We start from the raw sequence: 8,242 nt of genomic DNA, 5'->3' as shown, positions 1-8,242 counted from the left end.
CATCAAAAATTCAAGAAATGAGCAACCCACCAAAGATTCACCTGAGGACAGTAAGAGCCCAGGGAAAAATAATTCTGGCACTAAAACGCCAGAAAATGGGTGGAAGGCTGGCGCTGAACGCCCAGACCATGCCCAAAACTGGCGTTCAGCGCCAGAAACAAGGCAGGATTGGCGTTCAATGCCAGAAATGGGCAAGAATCTGGCGTTGAACGCCCAAATGGGGCAGAATCCAGCGTTGAACACCCAAAATGGGTACATTTCTGGCGTTCAGGCGCCAGGAACAGACAGTGAGCTGGCGTCTAACATCACTCCAGCTTCTGACTCTGGCACTCAATTGCCAGTGAGGGATCAGACACACACAAGTGCTGATAACAACCCCTCTAAAAAGGCTTCTTTAACCACTAAGGTTGAGGAATATAAAGCCAAGATACCTTATCCTCAAAAACTCCAGAAAGAGGAGCAGGATAAGCAATTTGCTCGCTTTGCAGATTATCTAAGGACTCTTGAAATAAAGATTCCATTTACAGAGGCACTTGAGCAAATACCTTCTTATGCCAAGTTCATGAAAGAGATCTTGAGTCATAAAAAGGAGTGGAGAGAAACAGAAAGAGTTCTCCTCACTGAAGAATGCAGTGCAGTCATTCTGAAAAGCTTTCCTGAAAAGCTTAAAGACCCTGGGAGTTTTCTGATACCATGCATATTAGAAGGTGATTGCACCAAGACAGCTTTATGCGATCTTGGGGCGAGCATCAACCTGATACCTGCATCCACTATCAGGAAGCTTGGCTTAACTGAAGAAGTTAAACCAACCCGGATATGTCTCCAACTTGCTGATGGTTCCACTAAATACCCATCAGGCGTGATTGAGGACATGATTGTCAGAGTTGGGCCATTTGCCTTTCCCACTGACTTTGTTGTGCTGGAAATGGAGGAGCACAAGAGTGCCACTCTCATTCTAGGAAGACCCTTCCTAGCAACTGGACGATCCCTCATTGACGTCCAACAGGGGGAAATAACCCTGAGAGTCAACGATGACGAGTTCAAGTTGAACGCTGTCAAAGCCATGCAGCATCCAGACACATCAACAGACTGCATGAAAGTTGACCTTATTGACTCTTTGGTAGAAGAGATCAACATGGCTGAGAGTCTCGAATCAGAGTTGGAAGACATCTTTAAAGATGTTCAGCCTGATTTGGAGGATTCAGGGGACATGAAAGAGCCTCTGAACTTTCTTCTGAAAGAGGAAAAACCTCCTAAACTAGAGCTCAGGCCACTGCCACCATCCTTGAAATATGCATTTCTAGGAGAAGGTGACACTTTTCCAGTGATCATAAGCTCTGCTTTAAATTCACAGGAAGAGGAAGCACTTATTCAAGTGCTAAGGACACACAATACAACTCTTGGGTGGTCCATAGGTGACCTTAAGGGCATAAGCCCAGCTAGATGCATGCACAAAATCCTATTGGAGGATAATGCCAAACCAGTGGTTCAACCACAGAGGCGGCTAAATCCAGCCATGAAGGAAGTGGTGCAGAAAGAGGTCACCAAATTACTAGAGGCTGGGATTATTTATCCCATTTCTGATAGCCCCTGGGTGAGCCCTGTTCAAGTCGTCCCAAAAAAGGGAGGCATGACAGTGATTCATAATGAAAAAAATGAACTGGTTCCTACAAGAACAGTTACAGGGTGGCGCATGTGTATTTAAACAACTTTTAGAGACTTATTTTGTATCTCATGACATTTCAGATCAAAACTTTGTATTCTCTGACGGCATGAGTCTCTAAACCCCATTGTTGGGGGTGAGGAGCTCTGCTGTGTCTCGATGAATTAATGCAAGTATTTCTGTTCTTCTATTCAAACATGCTTGTTCCTATCTAAGATATTCATTCGCGCTTAACTGTGATGAAGGTGATGATCAGTGACATTCATCACCTTCCTCAAACCATGAACGTGTGCCTGACAACCACCTCCGTTCTATATCCGATTGAATGAGTATCTCTGAGATCTCTTAATCAGAATCTCCGTGGTATAAGCTAGAATTGATGGCGGCATTCATGAGAATCCGGAAAGTCTAAACCTTGTCTGTGGTATTCCGAGTAGGATTCAAGGATTGAATGACTGTGACGAGCTTCAAACTCCTGAAGGCTGGGCGTTAGTGACAGATGCAAAAGGATAGTAAATCCTATTCCAACCGGATCGAGAACCAACCGGTGATTAGCCGTGCTGTGACAGAGCGCGTGAGCGTAGTTTTCACTGGAAGGATGGAAGGTAGCCATTGACAATGGTGATCCACCAACACACAGCTTGCCATAGGAGGACGTGCGTGCGTGAATCAGAAGACAGAGGAAAGCAGAGATTCAGAAGACAAAGCATCTCCAAAACTCCAACATATTCTCCATTACTGCACAACAAGTAACCTTTAATTTATGCTCTCTTGGTTATTCACAATTCAACTGATAAACATAATTGACTTCCTGACTAAGATTTACAAGATAACCATAGATTGCTTCAAATCAACAATCTCCGTGGGATTCGACCCTTACTCACGTGAGGTATTACTTGGACGACCCAGTGCACTTGCTGGTTAGTGGTACGCGTTGTGAAAAGTGTGATTCACAATTCGTGCACCAGTAGTCCTGAACTTTCTCAGAAAGAATATCTTTAGCCATTTTGGAGTTTCCAGAGCACTCATCAGTAATGGAGGAAGCCATTTTTGCAACAGGCCACTAGAGACCCTCCTCCTGAGATATGGAGTGAAGCACAAGGTTGCCACACTCTATCATCCCCAAACAAGTGGCCAGACAGAGGTATCCAACAGAGAGCTAAAAAGGATCCTGGAAAAAGACTGTGGGAGCCTCAAGGAAAGACTGGTCAAAGAAGCTGGATGACGCCCTTTGGGCATACAGGACAGCCTTTAAGACACCAATTGGGATGTCTCCATATCAACTGGTATATGGTAAGGCTTGTCACTTGCCATTAGAGCTTGAACACAAGGCTTTCTGGGCTCTCAAGTTATTGAATTTTGATAGTGAAGCTGTTGGTGAAAGGAGGCTCTTGCAATTGCAAGAATTGGAAGAATTTAGATCCCAGGCCTATGAAAATGCCAAAATTTATAAGAAAAAGGCAAAGGAAAGACATGACCTCAAGATGGCACCAAGAAGCTTTGAGGAAGGACAGAGAGTGTTACTTTACAACTCCAGACTGAAACTTTTCCGTGGGAAAACTAAATCAAGATGGTCGGCCCTTTTCTTGTCACCAAAGTCTCACCTTATGGACACATAGAAATCATGGAAGAAAGCTCACAATGGACCTTCACTGCGAATGGACAAAGGCTCAAACACTACTTGGGTGACATGGGGGCAGATTCCAAGATAAAATATAGGCTCAACTGAGAGAGCTGACCGTCAAGCTAGTGACGATGAAAGAGCACTTGTTGGAAGGCAACCCAACCAAAGGTAGTTATCCTTCCCTAGTTAAATTCAATAAATAAGTGAAGTGGATTCTCTATATTGCAAAGAGCTAAGTTTGGTGTTACACACAAAGAACTTTAAGGGTGAATGTGTAATTCTAAGTTTGGTGTCCCACCACGGATTTCATTAAAGACACATTCTACCCTCAGCATAACTAGTTATCAGCTCCAAACAATCAGAGAAATTACTCAAAAGTTGTTTGTTTTCTAGTTTCTAGTTTGCTATTTAGTTCATGGCTGTTTTCTAGTTCATAGTTTAATTTCTTAGTAAAAGTACTTGATGTTTTATGCATATACCCAACTTGCTGCAAGAAACTATGTTTGGTGTTCACACACCAATCTAAGTTGGAAAGCCTACAAACATACATGCATGCTAACAATCTCTCAAGTGCTTGGGTCTAATAACTTTGCAGGAATTCAATCAATCTCTTGGAAGGAATACACACCATCAGCTAAGAAGAAAAAGAAGGACACAACAACCAAAGATGGTGATGACAGAGAGGAAGCAACTGGACTTCAAGAGGTTGTATTGTTGCTTGACTATTTCTACTCTAGAATGTGTAAATTGGAAGTCTGAATGTACCCATGTTAATAGTCAACTTTTAGTTTAAGTCGTTTTGCATTCTGTGGTGTTTAATCTTTGCAATAAGTGTGCTAGTCTAGATGTGTGTGTTTTCACTTTCACTTGTTTAAATGCTTGTCTTGTCCCCTGAGTGTTTTTTTTTCAATTTTAATAAAAGAAATGATTGAACAGAAGTGGAATAGTTCCTTTTTAGCAAGAAGTGAAATAACAGTAAGTGGTGGTACATATGTCTGATTGTGTAGTAGCTCACTTATAATGGATAAAGGATAGATTGTTCCCCTTTTAGTGTAAACTAGGATGCTGTCTATGAATCTTAGCAAACAAAAGCCCTTGGATGAAAGAAAAACAAATAGAAAGAAAGAAAAAGAAAAGCCAAAAGTGGCAGCCAAAAATAGAAGAAAGCAAAGAATAAGGCTAGACACCAATAGCTTGGACCTTAGGACATATGCATGTGGTGTCTTTGTACTAGGATCTGCTTAGATGATTAGGTTCTATGGAGTGCTTTAACACTTGGTAACTTGGGTTAACTAACCCGGGATTATCAACCAAAAATCCATTATCAAGAGCAACCTAGTTACAAGACATTTAGTAACCCAAAGAGGTGCTGGGCACCAATGTCTTAAGAAGAATTGTGAGCCAAGTGTTTGTAGTGAATATGTGTTGAGTACAAATAAGCTAAGAAGCTGCTACAACACATGACACTGAGCTGCTAGAATCAAAGAATAAGTTTACAGAAAAAGAAAATAAAGAAAAGCAATTACCAAGGATGAGTGAATAATAAGAGGTCATAGCAGTGTGTTAATTGATGCTTAAGGGAGACAGTCTATGCCTAAAGATCAATAAAAAGTGAGCTATCACATTTTCTGCATAAAACCCCATGAACTAATAATAATGACTTGCTGATATGAACATCACCTTCTATTTCATTCTTTCTTCTCAATAATTCAGTGCTTGCTTAGGGACAAGCAAGATTTAAGTTTGGTGTTGTGATTCCAAGGCATCTTAGGCTAGTTTTACTAGCCTTTTGCTTTGTTTTTAATAGGTTTTATGCACATTCTTGAGTTATAAGTAAGCAATTGGGATAAAAATTCATGCATGCCTAGATTCATCTAACCATTGTTAATTTGATGCAATTTCATGAGAATTATGCTATAATTACTTGTATGCTAAGAATGATGAGAATTCTCAGGAGTTTAGCAAGGCTTTGATGCATGTATTGGTTGATGACAGGTGAAGGAAGGCATGGAAGGAAGTTCAAGAAGGAGCATGGAAAAGATGAAAAAGAAGCAACGTTGGAAGGGAGGCAGAGCAATTTTCTGCATAATTTGCTGGTGCTCACGTTTGAGGAAACGTTGGCAAGCCAATGTTACCCCCAACGTTGTGATGAAATGAGCTTTCTGGAGATTTTGAAAATATGTAGCGACGCACACGCGTGCTGTACGCATACGCGTGGATTGGAAATTTTGGAAATCCACGCGCACGCGTAGTTGATGCGTATGCGTGGATGGGTAACGTCGGGCCCCAAATTCTACCTCAAACGTTGGTGGCTAACATGCGCGATAGTGGCTTCAAAATTCTGAATTTGAAAACACGCAACGACGCGAACGCGTCCATGGCGCGTACGCGTGGGCCTAACTTCTGAGAATGCACGCGCACGCGTACGGCATGCGCACGCGTGGATTGGCCAACGTTGGAGGGAACGTTGCCAGTCTAACGCTAAAGCCAACATCTTCTAAAAGCTTTTAAAACTAGAAATTGGGATTTTTGCATCCACGCGCACGCGTGGATAAGCATTGTGACCCCAAAGGCGCAAACGCGCAAGGCACGCGTACGTGTGACTAGAAGAACGTTGGTACTCCAACGTTGAGTCAAACGCCAATGACAGCAAATTTGTCTGGTTTATAAGAAAGGCGTTTGAGTCAGCGTTGGCCATCAAACGTTGACTCCAACTTGAAGCACCAGAACTTGCAATTCAAACAGATCTCTTCTCAACAGAGTTGTTAACATCCGCACACTAATCTCATATCAACCTCAAGGCTTTAACTTTCCAAATCCATCAAGCGCTTTACAACCTCATAGCCGATTATAAGCCAAACGACCGCAAATCCGTTCGCAAGGAACAAAACACCCACAACTCTTAACGTTGCACACCTACCACTTCAACTTTCGTATGCACACATCACGTCTTAAAGAACTAACACATCGCGTTACTACATCTACAGATTGCACGTGATATCAAAATAATCCTCGAGTCTACTCAGAAGGATACCAGACTTAGAACGGAGAGACAATTGTCAAGGGTAATACTCATAGATTTAAGGGAATGTATCCAATTTCCAGACAAACAAGGACGCGCAAGCAATGAAGTTTGCTAGAAATAAGTCAATTGACAACTTCAAAAAAATAACCCTTGGATCAACGAAGTTCAATAGGTTCAATAAGAAGAATCAGCACATTAGTTTGAAACAAATTTAAACTGAGTCAAAGGAGTATGAGGTTTACAGAAAAGAATATCTCAAATCCTAGGCAAGGCTCACAGAACTCAAGAGCACGATTTAAAATACTTCTGAATACATTGTTCTTAAAAGAATCGAAAATTTGCGGAAAATCACTTCGCAGTCTAAAGGAAAAGTTAAGCAACAACCATCCTTCAAGAGAGTAACAAAAGCATAAACGTGGCTTTGCTCTAAATCAATTTCACGTTGAAGTAGATTATGTAGAGTTTTAAAAAAAAAAAAACAAAATGCACACAAGTTTGGCTAAGAGCTAAAATATTTCCTCAAATATTTTAGAAAGGTAATTAGATGCATAACTTAACCAAAAGTAATCATAAAACTCGGAATAGGAATCAAATATTTGTTCAAAAATTCTCAAAGCCCATATCCAAACAAACGTGTATAACATCTATAGCAAGGACGAAAGAGGAAGTTAAACTCTTTTTAGAAAAGAAAATCCGAAGTAAAAATTTGCTTACAATTTGGTAAAGGAAATAAGTGGTACGTTACAAACGAATCGGTTTCCACTAAACAAGGAAGCTCTCCAAAACCTCATTTAGAATAGCGTCTGTCAGCTTTAAAACAATTTTGTCAAAATTGAACAATGGTTCCAATCTCAATCAAGCAACAGAAAATAAATTCCGTTTAATATTTCTTCAAAGAGAATTCAAAACTTCTTTAAAAAGTTCAGAACAAGACTCCAAAAGTGTTCTTTAAATCACCATCTCAGAAGAACATTCAAGAAGTTTAAGATGTACTAAAAAGGAGTCAAGCCTTGCAAGAAAGGATCTTAATTTAAAGTAGTTCAAACAAGATCCACTAGACATGAAACATCAAACAAGTTTTAAATTGATCCAAAAGAATACAAAAGTCATAGAAAAAGACAACTCAATCATTTGTAATTTCTCAATAATAAATCTTTGACTAAAAACTCTTGTAGAGATAATGGGAGAATAAACAATGCACTAACTTGAAACGAATTAAACTGACCCACATAAGAATAAGATTCACAAGAGAGGACAAACCAAGATCAATGATAATGTTCACAGGATGTAAAAGATTAGTTAAAAATAGAATCACGTATGACATTCATAGAGGTGAAAAGCTTAAGAAGGAACGAGTCCGTTCATAAGAAGAAAGCTATGAGTCCAACATTTTCAAAAGAACAACAATGGCATAAACCATGTAGTATGCTAAATCAGACTCAAATCAAAATGAATTAAGTGAAGTTTATCAAACGAAACTCAACTGGAATAAAAGCGAAAAATTCTTCCTTTCCAGGATTTCGGAAAATAACCAAATACACAATCAAATAATGATGTCCATTGGAACTATAGTAAAATTACTAGAAAGTCAAATTGTATTTTAAGTAGGTGCAGTTCTATAAACCAGTAAGAGTATAGGCGAGGTATTAAAAATAAAGAGTTGTTAAATTGGATAAGAAATCCTCAAAGCTTCACATATAGATAAGTATGTCTTTTTAACAGCAATTTTCATAAAAATCTCAGAATTGGCTGTGATCACTATCAAATAAGAGAAAAACTGAATCAACAATTTCTCTAAGAATGTACTCGAAATCAGGAGTTAAAATGCACAGTGCTTTAGGACCAGTTCAAAGCCATGTCAAAGAATACAGGGATCAGGAAGAACTCAAACAGAGGAAGGCAGATGCAACAAGGATCTCAAACAAGCATA

Source organism: Arachis ipaensis, chromosome B6, assembly GCF_059453495.1.
Source record: "Arachis ipaensis isolate K30076 ecotype BB chromosome B6, ASM5945349v1, whole genome shotgun sequence".
Taxonomy (NCBI): domain Eukaryota; kingdom Viridiplantae; phylum Streptophyta; class Magnoliopsida; order Fabales; family Fabaceae; genus Arachis; species Arachis ipaensis.
Note: the sequence above shows the minus strand (reverse complement) of the source record.